Genomic DNA, 14,430 nt, shown 5'->3' on the forward strand with positions numbered 1-14,430 from the left:
AGAGCCACGCTAAAGCCTTCACATGTACCAAGAGTTTTCACTCTATTGGTTTGCTCTTCTCTAAAAGAGAACCTTTCTCCTATATTAGGCCTACTGGAAGTCTCCCAACTCTTCCATCCATGTGTTAAGAGTACCACGGGAATCACTAATCACTGTCTACGTACTCATCTTTGCTGAACTATCGACTCTCATACTTCTTATTAAAGATCCGAGGAGCCAAAAGCGCTTAGGGAGAATCCTTTTTTATGGGCTTTATAAAAGAAGACACTCATAGGCTTGACACCACATCCAACCCAAAACCTTAATGCAATGGGTTCATAGGTCCTTTCTGTCACGACCCAACCTATGGGCCGGACCGGCACTAGGACCTGGGCCAGCTTAAAGCCCCCGAGGCCCGTAGTAAGCCTAACTATTCCTCAAATCCATAACCAGACCCACAATTTAGGCCCAATATGCAAATAAAATAATTTAAATTAAACTGTTATAATTATATTTCGGGCCAACTTAGCCCAGAAATTATCAGAAACAAAAATTTGGGGAGCCCAGCTCAACCCTGTTACCTCATTCATAACCATTTAAAACTCATAAAATTTTTTTCTTTTCATTTATTAATACGCAAACTTGAATTCATACAGTCCCTGACAGACTTAATGCTACTACTAGCACATGCGGAGTCCTAAATTACAAATTTAGAGAATAATAATACAATTAAATAATCGACGTTAAACCTGCGAGAAAGAAAACAGGTCGCTCTGTAAAATAACTCCTCCTGTGGCCTGGAAAAATATTGAACAGGAGTGAGCGTTCGACTCAGAGAGTAAAATATCAATTTTAACCATAATCTCTATAACTATCTAAAACTAATGCACCCTGTAGAGTGAAATGCAACATCAACAACATTTTCACATCATAACATCAAAAAGGTAATTTGGAGCACTCACACACCCTGTAGTATCAATCATAACATATGGGAGTGATCCTATCTGACTCTCTTAAATCCAACTTTGGTGCCGGTAATTACTCAAGCTCGGACTTCCACTTAATAACCAAATCGAGGGTCCCAGCGAATTACTCAAGCCGTGACTACCCCTCGAAGGATCGGGTCCCAGCGAATTACTCAAGCCGTGACTACCCCGTCCTATCCATAGTCCACACCACATCACACGCACGCCAACGCACGCACACTGCTCCAAATTACCACAACAACATCCATGGCACATCAACAGTTATGAATGCAATATAAATTGTGCCTAGAGTTTAACTACATAAATATATGCATATAAGTGATGCATGGGCATGCTTGAACATATAATAATATCGAAATTACAATTAAAATTAATATTCTACTCACAGACTTGACGGTGGTCACTGAGGCGGCTGGGCAGAGGAAGAAGGCTGTCCCGGCTCACCTGACAATTTTTATTACAATCATTTAATAAATTTGACTCAATACAAACAAAGAAAAAGACCAATACGTCCTAAGTCGTGCCGAAAATCCGGCAGAGTCTCCCCTATACCTAGGACCTACCCAACCTGCAAAAGGGCTCAAAACACACTTCTATATCCACAATCCATATATCCACAACTCAATCATATCACACAGCCCCTCCTGGGCCCATCAAATCAATCATTCATCACAATATGTAAAATTTCAATTTAGTCCTTATAATTGATCATTTTTGCAAAAACTACTCAAATAAGCTCTAAAAATTATAAAACTCGCTTGCGGTCCTTAGAAATATTACTAAGCTATTGCAAAAAGAATCGTAATTTTCTAAGCTACCACGAATATTTTATGGATTTTCAATCCTATTTAAGCACTAGAAAATTACGAAAAAGAAAGGTTTGGGTTTACCTTTACCGATTCCGACTTCGGGAACGCGCTCAGGATGCCTGACAATGGTGGGGTAGCCAAAACCTCGATCCAATTCGGAGACTTTTCCGGTGGTAGTGCATGCGGCGGAAATTCACAGATCCGGACAACTGTCGAATTTCCGCGAATTGAGGATACCTACACGAAGCCCAATAATAATATATAAAAAATCAGGGGTGTTACATTCTTCCCCCCTTACAGAAAATTCGTCCTCGAATTTTACACAAGGCAGAATAAAGCACATGATTATACATTGAACAGATAAGGGTACTTGCTACGCATGTTCCGTTCTAACTCCCAGGTACACTCTTCCACTGACTGACTCCTCCACAAAACCTTAACCATAGGGATCTGTTTTGATCTCAGCTGTCTCACTTGGTAGTCTACTATGGCTACAGGCTGCTCCTCAAATGTCAAGTTCTCTTTTAGCTCTACCACATCCGGCTGCAGTACATGAGAAGGATCGGGAATGTATTTCCTGAGCATGGAGATGTGAAACACGGGATGAACGTGAGAGAGGTTGGGTGGTAGCTCCAACCGGTAGGCAACTGCTCCAACTCTATCAGTAACCTCAAAAGGTCCAATATACCGAGGTGCCAACTTGCCCTTCTTTCCAAATCTCATGACTCCCTTCATTGGAGAAACCTTCAGGAATACATAGTCGCCCACTGCAAACTCCACATCCCTCCGTGCGGGAGTGCATAACTTTTACGCCTCGAAAGCTATTTTGATCGTTCCACGATTAAAGGAACTATCTACGAAGTGTCTTGCACTAGGTTTACATCATGCACCTTCGCTTCCCCATTTCTGTCCAACACGGAGAGACCTACACTTTCTTCCATATAGTGCCTCATAGGCGCCATTCCTATCTTTGGAGTGATAACTGTTGTTGTAGGCAAACTCCACCAAAGCTAGCTGATCATCCCATTGACCTCCAAAATCCAAAACACTCATGCGAAGCATGTCTTCCAGTGTTTGGATTGTCCTTTCGGACTGTCCGTCTGTCTAAGGATGGAAAGCCGTACTAAAGTTCAACTGTGTGCCAAGTGCCTCCTGCAACTTTCTCCAAAACTGAGAAGTGAACTGGGGCCCTCTGTCAGATATTATGGAAGCTGGAACTCCATGCAATCTGACTATTTCTTGAATGTAGAGTCGGGCGTACGGTGCCACAGAATATGTAGTCTTCACATGCAAGAAGTGAGCTGATTTGGTCAAGCGGTCTACAATTACCCATATCAAATCATATCCTCGCATGGTACGAGGCAACCCAGTCACAAAATCCATAGTGATCATTTCCCACTTCCATTCTGGGATAGGGAACTCTTGCAGCTTCCCTGACGGTCTCTGGTGTTCAAACTTCACCTTCTGACAAGTCAAGCACTTGGACACAAAGTCTGCTATGTCTCTCTTCATGCCATTCCACCAATAGCTATCTTTCACATCATGGTACATCTTGGTGGAATCTGGGTGGACACTGTACAGTGTGTAGTGTGCCTCTCGCATGATTTCATTCCTGAGGTTGTCCACATCGGGCACACATATCCTAGAACCTTGCACTAGGGCGCCATCATTGGCAAATCCGAACTCACCACCTTCACCTTGCTGTACTCTTTCTATGATCTTCATCAATTGTTGGTCTCTGTGCTGGGAAACTCTAACTCTGTCCCGCAAATCTGGCCTCACTGAAAAATGAGCCAACAATACCCCCTCATCTGAAAGATCTAGGATTAAACCTTGATCCATCAACTCATGTACCTCCTGAATCAACAGTCTCTTCTCTGCTGAAATGTGCGCCAAACTGCCAGAAGATTTTCTGCTTAAAGCATCTGCTACTATATTGGCCTTCCCAGGGTGGTACTGGATGGGGCAATCATAGTCTTCCAGAAGCTCCATCCATCTCCTCTGTCTCAAGTTTAAATCCCTCTGTTGGAAGATGTACTTTAAACTCTTATAGTCGGTGTATATCTCGCACACTTCACCATACAGGTAGTGTCTCCAGATTTTTAGTGCAAAGACTACAGCCGCCATTTCCAAATCATGGGTGGGATAGTTCTGCTCATGCCTCTTCAGCTGCCTTGAAGCATAAGCCACTACTTTTCCATTCCGCATCAAAACACACCCTAGGCCAACTCTGAAGGCGTCACAGTACACGGTGTATCCTTCACCGCTCATAGGTAGTGTTAACACAGGGGCAGTGGTTAGACACTCCTTATCCTCATCATTATAACTGACTCTATCGAGCTCTCTTCCTGTCCTTTGGATCTTATCAACTTCCCTTTTCCTATTTTTTGGTATTGTTGGTATCTTTTCAACCTGTTGTACTTACTAACTATATCTTTCAGAGTCTCTATCGCGTTATCATATGTCTGTGCTACTCAGATTTGGTCCTTTGACCACTCTAGCTAGTACTTCCACTAGCATTTAGATTATATTGCATCTGCAATCAATTGCCCAAACTTTCATTCTGCACTTTCTTTATCCATTGGCCTTCTGTGATTTATCTTCGCTAATTTATTACTCTAAACACTATTATAATTAGATTATACTATTGTTTTGAATAATTTGAAATTAGAAAGGAACTCAGCAAATTACAGTCATACTTTTATTGTATGATCTCTATTCTTATCCTTTAACTTACATAATACCCTTACTACCTCGAGAACTGATTCTGCAGTAATTTTATTTATTATTATTATTATTATTATTATTATTATTATTATTATTATTATTATTATTATTATTATTATTATTATTATTATTATTATTATTTTCCATGTTTACTCAATTCCAAAACTTAAGATTTCGGGCACCCAAACCCGTCATCCAATTCAAAGGATTTACATCCATCGTGATCTGATTATATATGATTCCTATAATGGAACTTGTATCCTCTCCAGGATACCCGAGCCAACTACTCTCTACCACACTCTACGGTCCATCCGGGACACTATTCCATAAGTCATCATTATCATTAATAACCTTGATCCATTACGAAAAGATAGGACTATATCCTAACTTGCTGCAACAAAGGTACTACATCTACCACCTTGCCAGAACCATGTCAAGTTAATGACTCTTTTATCATATCATAGCTCTATAAATCATCAATTCATAGTTTCGACCTTCTCTAGGTAGTAGAGTTGTACTTTATTCCATACTGATACACACAAGGTATACTATTCTCACTCTATAAGTGTCACCTTTACTTTGCAACTAGTCCGAAACCTCTGGTCTGATGGCAACTCTTGATGAAACTCTAGCTCATGCTGGGGTAACTGAGTCACTGACTCTAGTTATCACCCAACTGTGACCTTTCAATATTCTAACTCTAAACTCTTAGCCAGGAGTTCCCAACTCCTCTGCAAATATAGAACTCTGTTCTGGTATTACTGTACCAAAACAGAGACTGCCTGCAACATCCTCATCATAAGCACTACAGGGAAGTACGCAGCTCTACACAATAATCCCATGTCGGTACTGTAATCTGCAGCTTACAGAACAGATATCGAGAACATTGTATAGTTACTACGATACGTCCTGACAGACTAGGTCTCCCAATTTCTTATCTCTCTTGAATCTTCTATTATCAAAAACTTATTCTGACTGGGTCATCTACTGATGATTGCCAGCAGTGGTATCCTCATCCTTATCTAGGGCAACTGTACTTTCAGGACTTACTTTTATGTACTCGTGCCTTGCACGAAATGGGCACACTATTTAAAGCCATACAGACAGAAACATAGCATTTCTTGGAGTACGTATCCTCATGATAGACCTCACATGTCTACTAACTCTATTTCACATTTCTATGTACTCCACGAAAATCAAGACGCTAAATGAGGAACTTTTATATTTCCCGAAGTATAACGCAGAATCTAGAAACAAATAATTATAGAAAAAGACGAAACAGAATCCTATACTCCGCATGTAACATCCTAACAAGACTCCTTTTACACTCCCAAGTATATTCTTTCCCATGAATCTAGAGCCTAAGCTCTGATACCAACTTTGTCACGACCCAACCTATGGGCCGGACCGGCACTAGGACCTGGGCCAGCTTAAAGCCCCCGAGGCCCGTAGTAAGCCTAACTATTCCTCAAATCCATAACCAGACCCACAATTTAGGCCCAATATGCACATAAAATAATTTAAATTAAACTGTTATAATTATATTTCGGGCCAACTTAGCCCAGAAATTATCAGAAACAAAAATTTGGGGAGCCCAGCTCAACCCTGTTACCTCATTCATAACCATTTAAAACTCATAAAATTTTTTCTTTTCATTTATTAATACGCAAACTTGAATTCATACAGTCCCTGACAGACTTAATGCTACTACTAGCACATGCGGAGTCCTAAATTACAAATTTAGAGAATAATAATACAATTAAATAATCGACGTTAAACCTGCGAGAAAGAAAACAGGTCGCTCTGTAAAATAACTCCTCCTGTGGCCTGGAAAAATATTGAACAGGAGTGAGCGTTCGACTCAGAGAGTAAAATATCAATTTTAACCATAATCTCTATAACTATCTAAAACTAATGCACCCTGTAGAGTGAAATGCAACATCAACAACATTTTCACATCATAACATCAAAAAGGTAATTTGGAGCACTCACACACCCTGTAGTATCAATCATAACATATGGGGTGATCCCTATCTGACTCTCTTAAATCCAACTGGTGCGGTGAATTACTCAAGCTCGGACTTCCACTTAATAACCAAATCGAGGGTCCCAGCGAATTACTCAAGCCGTGACTACCCCTCGAAGGATCGGGTCCCAGCGAATTACTCAAGCCGTGACTACCCCGTCCTATCCATAGTCCACACCACATCACACGCACGCCAACGCACGCACACTGCTCCAAATTACCACAACAACATCCATGGCACATCAACAGTTATGAATGCAACATAAATCGTGCCTAGAGTTTAACTACATAAATATATGCATATAAGTGATGCATGGGCATGCTTGAACATATAATAATATCGAAATTACAATTAAAATTAATATTCTACTCACAGACTTGACGGTGGTCACCGAAGTGGCGGAGGAAGAAAGGTCATCTGCTCACTGACAATTTTATTACAATCATTTAATAAATTTGACTCAATACAAACAAAGAAAAAGACCAATACGTCCTAAGTCGTACCGAAAATCCGGCAGAGTCTCCCATATACCTAGGACCTACCCAACCTGCAAAAGGGCTCAAAACACACTTCTATATCCACAATCCATATATCCACAACTCAATCACATCACACAGCCCCTCCTGGGCCCATCAAATCAATCATTCATCACAATATGTAAAATTTCAATTTAGTCCTTATAATTGATCATTTTTGCAAAAACTGCTCAAATAAGCTCTAAAAATTATAAAACTCGCTCATGTCCTTAGAAATATTACTAAGCTATTGCAAAAAGAATCGTAATTTTCTAAGCTACCACGAATATTTTATGGATTTTCAATCCTATTTAAGCACTAGAAAATTACGAAAAAGAAAGGTTCGGGTTTACCTTTGCCGATTCCGACTTCGGGAACGCGCTCAGGATGCCTGACAATGGTGTGGTAGCCAAAACCTCGATCCAATTCGGAGACTTTTCCAGTAGGCTGATGCATGCGGCCGGAAATTCACAGATCCGGACAACTGTCGAATTTCCGCGAATTGAGGATACCTACACGAAGCCCAATAATAATATATAAAAAAATCAGGGGTGTTACACTTTCCACTTATATGTCTCTCAATCATCTCTTCTTTTTTCTAATGTGGGAATTCCACACTTGCATATTCCTAATAATAGATAATTTATGCATGCATTTTATGAGCAAAAATCCCTTTGTTCTTCGGAGAGCCTTAGCATATATATATATATATATGAGGAGCAAAAGGTTAGAAAAGACCACAACCTCATATGTGACACCTATAAGATCGTGGAAAAGCCAAGGCTAAAGACTTATCAAAAGATTATCTAGAATATGAAGCCCCAAAGGTAATGACTAACTAAAATTAACTAGTTAATTGGTGCTAAAATTGGCCTCTCTATGAACATGTTCAACCTTTACTTCCTAGTCTCTTAAAGTAGGTTATGACTTGTAAAACTGTTCAAGGACCTAGAACTATCTTTCACCAAGGACACAACACTCCAATTGTCACATTGAAGAGCAACTTTATGAAAACCTTTGCTCAAAGCTAAAATCATATTATCATACACAACCCACAACTTCATGAAAAAAGTTGAATGCCTTCCAATATTCACACTTAACACTCCACACCACCTGCCTACACTATCACACAGCAACCTCCCATATATGTTGCATCAGTGGAGGATTTATATGTTCCATTTATGTTTAAGGCCATCTAAACCATAATAGGAGACCAAGCCACTTGCACACTTTGATGAACTCATAGAAATAAATAATTCGAGTTCATAAAATGCACAACTTGAGAATACACAGTAGCTTAGGAAATAATAAACTTCACCATAGCATAAAATGGGGTAACTTCCTTTGAAATAAGAATATGTTCCTTCTATTCTAGATTGCCTAATAAGCCACACTAAACAGCATACTTCTCTAGCTAGCACCACATGAATGTAAGGTCTACATTTGTTGATTACCAAAAATCCAAAACTATAGAGCTATAATGGTGGAATGATAACCACATCTCGATAGGAGCTAGTGCCTACTCGACATAATGTAACAACCCCCGATCTGGCAGTATAATGGCTGAATTGGGAGTGTTACTTGTAATTTCACAATCTGTGATAAGGACTATATCTTAATTTCATATGAACTTTCCACACTTGTTACATAAAAATTGTCCCTTAATGTGATTTAAGCAAAATACAAACTTTATATAACATGTCATTTACTTAGATACATCTTTATCATCAAATATTTATTTATACAACTTATATTACTTATACAACTTATACAAAAGAATCATTTGTAAGTAAAGAAAGCCAACCCTAATTAAACTCTTGACAAAATACTGCTCCTCTGATGCAGACTTTAGTGATCTACTCTTTGTGAACTCTCGACTTCAGTACCTGCACGTGGTAAAAAGCTACATGCTAAGCACATAGCTTAGTGGTGCATGTCTAGCTTAAGATGAATAATTAATGGTCATCTGTAACTACACATACTGTAGGTATTTAACAACTAATTAAAATAATTTTAAGTAAATAAAAATTCATAATAATTTTATAGAGATAAAGAAAACATTTCATTGTTAAAAATAAAACATTTCATTGTTAACTCTTTAATTGAATTTCACTAATCTTGCTCATGAAATGTGCACATGGCAACAAGTTATCTATTAACAAAAGTAAAATCTAATTTATAAACAAAAGAGCAACTCATTTGACTTGAAAGCTTGTCATTTCATTATTTCTGTTTAATGGCCTAATTCCTCCCTGGTATAACTTTCCTTATTCTGGATACTGGGATTTTAATGCAACACCTTCTTTCAAATATCGTCTTACATTTTCTCTTTTCTACTACAACATCTTCTTACGGATGTTGTCTTACGTGTTCTTTTTACCATAGTAACACCTTCTTTCAGGTGTCGTCTTACGTGCCTTTTTTAGAATCAATACATGTATTGCGACACCGTCTTTCAAATGCCGTCTTTACATGCTCATAGATATAGATTCATTTTAGTTTGCAGATCTGCTAGCTTATCTCCCTATTTGGCGTACCAAACTATCCGATTCTATTTTCAATCTAGGTAGAATCCTGGGCCTCAATAGTCTTATAACATGATATTAGGTAATTTAAACATTCTTACACCCATAAAGGATTAACACTCATCATGTTCACTTCATTTGTCATTATCATATACTTGTTTACATATTCATAATAAGGAAGGATTGACATTCATCATTTTAACACCAATTGGGATCATCATATAATCAATTTCATATTCAAAATAAGGACAACCATTTTCACATAGCATTTAGAATCAATCTTGTTAATTCCCCATAAGGCAGATTCCCAAACTCATTTTGCAATCATAATTAGACTTAGAGAAAGAGATTTTCAAGACTAGTTCCCTTCATAAAACATGTCAATTTATGTCTTAACTTTCATTAGAAATTAATTTGATCCAATTTAGACGTGTTGAAATTCATTTATACCCCTTTATGTGCAAACTATTCAAGAAGGCATATTACCATTTCAGGGGAACACCTATTTGATACCTTGTTTTTTTATCAACTACTTGGATACTCTAAAGACAGAATTAGCTCTTATGGTCTTCATCTAATTTATAGGTTAGGGTCTTAACTTTCATTTGCATAGGAACCAACCCATTCCAAGATCTAGATCGCAAGTTATGCTCTAATTTCTAAATACTATCTAGTTTTTACATAACCAGTTCTGGTTACAAACAGAATTCATAGTTCCTATTCATAAGCTAATTTGACCATTCTAAAGACAGATTCCATTAAAGTAGTCTTCATAAAATATCTTTCTACATGTTTGAAGTTGTCAACATTTCAAGAATCACTTAATTTGGAAGTCTACATCATGAGTTATAGCTAAATTACCACTACTGTTCCCGAATGCATTTTCCTGGAAATTTCAGGTTTCCAGATTTCCAATTCAAGTTTGCACTCAACATTCAAGCAGTTTACACCCACAATTTGTATAGGGTCTCCAAAGTAAAATTTTAGGCCTATGTCTTAAGTTTCCAAATCATCTTGTAACACCTCAATTGGAGATATACGAAGGGAGATATGCCTTGTTTATTACATGAAGTTCACAGGGCTGAATTGCTGAATTCCAGGAAAATCCAGATTTGCAATACCGATTTGCACTAAAGTTTCAACCACTTTACCCTTAAAATTAAGTCCAAGTATAGAAATTGTAGGTCTATGTCTTAAAAAAAATTTTGGTTTAAATTACATCTCAATTAGAGCTCTATAACTCAACTTATAGCCAAATTAGTATAGACTGCTCACCGGATTCACTAATCCTGGCAGTCACCATACAATGATTCATAAAGTAACAATTTGTATAATAAGCTTAAACAAGCACTTACCACAACTTAGTTCTAGCAAATTACTCCCTATTACAACCACTTTTCATTAAAAACTCCAAGACTAATTCAGTGTATGGATCTTGGTCAGCCACACCAACAATTCTGTCTCACCCTTGGTTTGCCTTTAGCTCGCTCAATCTTCACTTTCCTTCATCATTTCCACCAAAATTCCAATCAATCCTCAACTCAAATTTAATAGGTACAAGACTTAAGAAGAGATTAGTATTCTTACCTTGAATTTGAAGTTCACTCTAGTTGTTTTCCTCTTTGAAATTTCATATTCCTCCCTCTTGAATTCAACTCACCAATCTTGAATTCTTTCTTCACTTTCACTTTGATTTTATGGCTTGTTCTTCATTTCCTTCAATTTTATCATAAAATAGCATCTTAGATTCATGAATTAGGGTTTATATTGGAGCTTGGATGAAAAAAAATGGAGAAGAAGAGTGAAAGAGAGGTTTGGCTGAAGTAGGAAGAAGAAGACACAAAATTTGTGTCAATCCAAGTGCTCTAGATATTTATCCTCTTTTAACATGTGTCACTTTGCCATTTGTCCACACTTCCATCTATTTAATTAGTGATTAATTAACATAATTAATCACACTTAATGATCTTAATTAAACTCAATTAGATGCTAAGGTAGAAAATTTCAATTTTTCCCCCCAAACTTCATTAACTTTGCAACGAAGTCCATAGGTGTCTTTTATAAACATTTACTTTAACCCCTCATTTAATCTAATTTACATACCATATTTAATATTTAAATTTCTTACTGAAATATACTAAATACGGTCTGTAAATTTGGGGCATTACACATAATGCACAAAAAAGCAATCCCTCATAACTTAAATGGTCATCATAACATTCCCATGTAGCACTTGCGCATAATAGAGACCCCTATGTGACATCTAACATGCTCTGAGTTGGTGAGAAGTTTACTATTAGCCAAAGAAAAAGACAGATATGTTGGTATCAATCCTAGTGCCAAACAACTTTCCATAGAAACACAAGAGCTAACTAGGTATTATTAGTTAGAAAATCATATGTAGATTTGTTCGAAAAAATACATGTAGTAGTCCCATGCTAATATCTCATCCTTCCCCTGAGAAGTAGATGGAAGGGGGAATAACTACTATAGTCCACAAAATATTTTGTGGTAAGAACATCTCAAAATCCCTCCTAGTGCAACTTCCATTCACTTGAACAAAATGCATTACACATAAGTCTAGTAAATGAGAAGGCACCTAACTTATGGCAATGATCACAAGAGAACTAATACTATGAAGCTAAGGATACAACGAATATTTAACCAAATGACCATCACCAACATCCCATGAAATATCTTAATAAACTTTATCTCACATATCTTAAATTCCTTGCTATATCACTGAACCAAAGTCTATTATAGAATTGATCTCGCATAACCAGCTCCCTAAATTTATACTTGGATTGAAATACTTAAACCTAAAGAGCCTACTAATTAGAAACTAATCCCATCCAAGTTTCATGGAAAAAGCTTTGTTAAGATAATGCAACTCCCTAAAACCTAATACTCCACTACTTTTAGGTTATTGAACCTTAGTCCATGAAATAAGGGAGGGTTTCTTTTTTTACTCCAATTAGCCCAAATAAAACTTCTACAGGCTCACACCACTCCCACATAGATACTCTTAAGGATATTAGTAGTTTGCATAACATAGATAAGCATAGAAGTGAGGACAAAGTGAGCTAAAATAGCCCTTCCTACCAAAGATAGATGATTCACATTCTAGCCAACCAAGTGCTTTTGCTCATTCTCCAAGATATAATAATAAGTATTATTTTGAATTCTAGAATGAAGTAAGGGAACACCAAGATAGTTGCCCAAATATGAAGTAAATAGAAAACCTAAATTGTTACTTAAAAACCTTTGATCCCGAGAGCTAACATTCTTAAAGGAAAAGACATTTGTTTTGGTGGCACTAACTTATTGGCATGAGCATTTGTAGAAATCTACCAAAACATTTTTAATCACATCAACCCAGATATAGAAGAAGCTTTTACAAAAAGCGCTAGTTCATTTGTGAAAAAAAAGAGTAGGTTTCATAATGCTCAAATGGATGGGCTTCCGACGCCCATGAAACACTATAGATGAAATTACATTCCCTAACCTCTCCATACACAAGACAAATAAATAAGGAAATAATGATCACTTTGACGAAGATTCCTAAAAGGAAGACAAGGATCACTCATCCCACCATTCCATAAAATTTGCATGGAACTAGAGGTCATACACTCCATAATAATTTGAATAAAGGAAGATGGAAACCTAAGTCCATAAGAGAATCAAATTAAAAATTCCACCACACTCTTTCATTCCAAGTCAACCTTAGTAGCCATGTAACCCTTACCAATCTTTGTACTCATGGATAGCATCACTTCCTAAGCAATCATTATATTATTAGTAATATGCATCTACTTGACTCAAAACTAGTTTAAGTAAGGCTAACAATTGAGGGTAGAATAGATTTTAGACGATTAACCAAAACTTTTATAATAATCTTATAAATCATCATGCATAACCTTATTGGTAGAAACTATGAGATGTAATTTGGATTATCAACCTCAGGAATTAGGTTTAGAAGAGTGCAATTCATGGCACTATCCATTTTAAACACTCTCCTAACTTCAACACAAACAACACTAGATGCCTAAGACCATTGCCTTTGGTAAAACCCAACCTGCAAACTATCTACCTATTGAGCCTTCCATGGCTTCATGTCAAACAAAGCCCTTTAAATTTCCTTGATTGAAGGCAAATAGTTTAATATATTTAACAAGTCCCATAGGGAAGAAGGTACCATTCAACCTAAAGGATACCCTAGAGAATCAATAGAATCCTTTCTATATAATGAACTAAAGAACTCCATTACCATTCCTTGTAGAGCATCCAAGTCATTAATCCACTCCCCTAAATGCCCTCTTGACCATCTCAATACAATTTCACTTTCTTCTCTCTTCATTGTTTTGAATGAAAATAACAAGCATTTCTATCACCCTATAAGATCCAATAACTCCTAGTTTTTTGAAATCAAATAAGCTCCTTCTAAAGAACAATGGCCTCCAAATCCCATTATAACTTACTCTCAAGACCTTTTAATCGACAATCAGGATTCCATTTAGGAAGCACTTTTTACAATAAAACATAGTGCCAAAAACTTGCTTATTATATTCCTACAGCCAATTTACCAAAGTACCTACAATACTCATAAATAAAGCAACCAACATGCAAATATTGGATTCACGAACAATCTAGGCTACTAAGAAACGAAAAGGATGATGGTATACCTTTAAAATATGAGAATAACGCAAACAAATTAAAAGTGGCCTATGATCTGAATGGATCTTAGGTAAATGCAGCATTCACGCTTTTAGAAATTTAAGCCACCATGATGTATTCCCTAAAGCTCAATCCAACCTCTCCTATAGACATCCTTCAGACCATGTAACCTTGGGGCTTTTAAAGCC

At 37.1% G+C, this 14,430-nt stretch overlaps 1 long non-coding RNA gene across 1 annotated transcript; it reads right to left on the bottom strand.

Moving 5' to 3' along the window:
- Positions 1-582: 582 nt before the first annotated feature.
- On the bottom strand, positions 583-1,673 carry LOC131170441 (uncharacterized). The gene is made up of 2 exons (XR_009141190.1): positions 1,352-1,673; positions 583-776 (listed from the first exon to the last, which is right to left on the bottom strand). It is a non-coding gene; the product is annotated as an uncharacterized LOC131170441 (long non-coding RNA).
- Between the last annotated feature and the right edge of the window lie 12,757 nt (positions 1,674-14,430).

The sequence above is a fragment of the Hevea brasiliensis genome, chromosome 11 (genome assembly GCF_030052815.1).
Source record: "Hevea brasiliensis isolate MT/VB/25A 57/8 chromosome 11, ASM3005281v1, whole genome shotgun sequence".
Taxonomy (NCBI): Eukaryota; Viridiplantae; Streptophyta; class Magnoliopsida; order Malpighiales; family Euphorbiaceae; genus Hevea; species Hevea brasiliensis.